General features: G+C 39.4%; 1 pseudogene across 1 annotated transcript in view; it reads left to right on the top strand.

Annotated features, from left to right (window-relative positions):
• The first annotated feature begins 908 nt into the window (after positions 1 to 908).
• Positions 909 to 2,297, top strand: part of LOC145476717 (uncharacterized) — an 11,299-nt pseudogene continuing 9,910 nt past the window's right edge. The window contains exon 1 of the transcript XR_014047346.1: positions 909 to 997. The product of XR_014047346.1 is annotated as an uncharacterized LOC145476717 (transcript). The remainder of the gene's footprint in view (positions 998 to 2,297) is intronic.

Below are 2,297 nucleotides of genomic sequence, written 5' to 3'. Positions count from 1 at the left end.
GTCAAAAATCCACCATATAAGGTCAAAATCATCACTGAACTAATCACTTAGTAGTCCGCTTTTCTTGATACGAAGAGCGTTTTCTCATTATTCTTTCTTCGAGTGCACCCTAAAAGATACTTTAACAGCTAAAAATAGTGGCGTTTCGTTATGAACATCCCAGGTGAGACCAGAATCCTTTATATTTTTCCCCACAAGCGAGACGACGAGCATCCCCGACCTTTTCATATGCCGGGAGTATCCCCCACCCCCAGTCAGACGTTTCCTTGAACTCAAACGTCGTAAAGAAATCGATACTTGATCCCGAAGATCCCCGAAATTGGGAAGATATTGAACGGATTTTGTCAACAAGATTTTATCGAGATGGTTCATCAATTAAAGGTTTTGTTTGGAGACGATAACATAGAAAACACAGCGAGGTTGATTTCTGCCCTGAGGAGCAAACAAGAAACATCACAAAGTCACAGTATCGAATATATGGGTTATTGACCAAGCAGGAGGTCAGTATGACTTAATATTGGCCAAGTTCATTTTTGCGTGTATCCAGCCATCTTGACCGAGCGGGCTTAGTCAATAAGGACTTATTATATGCTCGCCCCTCCAATCCATACAAAGCTCTCTTATTTTAGCGATTTTTAAAAGTGTACCATGCCTTTGCGTTTAAACCAGTAACTCTCAGATTTGGTAAACTTACTAATGTTTGGCTGCTCTTTCAGCTGGCGGGCCCCATTTTTCAATTCAATCAATTTTAAATATTCGTACTCAGTCCCCTGCTCGTTTAGAACATGGCTAATTAGTTAAGGGAAAACCGCTGACCTAGTGGAATTTCAAGATCAGTTGCGTCCTAAGCCCCTTTCTCTCGCCGCGAAAAACCTGTAACACACTTCCGCCTTTTGCAAATACGTGCAAGTTCCACTTTGTATCTTGATATTTCTGAGGGCATAATACAGTGGAGACGGCATTGACCTTAGCGTGTAGGAGGATTTACAAAGGAGAGGTATGGTGGCTGGACTGCATTCATAGTTATTAACACTTTCCTTTGCAGGAGGACAAAAGCGAAATCACCTAATTAACTCGAGGTTGTTACGCTAATCTTAATAGCCCAATCCCGCGTCATTTAATATTCCACAGGAAACTCAAGGTCTCTATATACTAACAAATAGCACTAATAGCTATAAACAGTAGTCTTTACTAGGTTTCCCGACTGAGAATTTGGATAACAACTTTCGGTACCTACATAATGATCGATAATGAGCGAAGCAAAGACTGCTGTCACGTACCGAAAGTTTATTCTTGACTTGGGTGAAATGACAGCAACAGTCTTCATTAGACACCGGCATGCAGTTTGAATTGTGAATTTTTTCATGGTGCGAATATGCTGCCAGAAAAAACTAAAAAGGTAGTTAATCTAAAATATTTTTAAGACTGGTACTAGTAAAATGAATTGTCACGCAAATGTACTGATAGTAAATCCTCTTCGTGCCCTCGAGCACGTGAGGCCATACACGCAAATGTATAACTTGGGGTTTTTCCCGGATAATGATTTGCAATTTAAAGCACACATAAGCTATGGTTAATTATAATAGAGTAACTGGGAGGATCAACGTAACAATTCAGCGTTATTCACTCCTAAATTAATGCAAGAAAAATAAATCGCATGTCCTGTTCTTCTGTGTTCCAAATATTTACCAGACAAGCTCAGACAGGCACGGTCGTAAAATTCTTTCCGGTCTGAAATTTGCATACTGGAAGAGATTAACGGATCTTTCGTACAGAATTCCTCTTATGGGGTCTCTTAGGGCTTTGTATAAATACAACCGAACCTGCTCTAGTACGAGCTCCAAAGGAGACCGCGGTATAGTATGTCTTTTGGATGTCAATCATGTCATTAAAACAAATATGAGGTCATTTTATAAATGTATCCATCGTCTAGTTTTGTGCTACAGAGGTCCCCAACGTGTATTCTCCCTTATTGACCCGAATGGTTTGGCCAAAACTCGAGACGACATCTTTGGAGTTCTCGTGTATAAGTACTTGTAGGACGAAAATACATTTCGTATCTGATACAAAGAAATTCTCGACTTCGCCAAAAATTGGCGCGCGTCAGATATACATTTTAAAATAAGTCAAATTATTTTCGCATTTTGGTTGGTTCTTGTTTATGATATTTTGGATGACAGACGTATAGATGACGTCATAAACAATTGTTTGGTTGCTTTATTATTTAAAACAAGTAGATTCCATGTTGCCGTGGGTCTGTTCAGTAATAATAGATTACAGAAAACGTCAAAATATGG

This window comes from Orbicella franksi, chromosome 1 (genome assembly GCF_964199315.1).
Source record: "Orbicella franksi chromosome 1, jaOrbFran1.1, whole genome shotgun sequence".
Classification (NCBI taxonomy): Eukaryota; Metazoa; Cnidaria; class Anthozoa; order Scleractinia; family Merulinidae; genus Orbicella; species Orbicella franksi.
The sequence above is the reverse complement of the archived record's forward strand: the minus strand, read 5'-3'. Positions and strand labels throughout refer to the sequence as shown.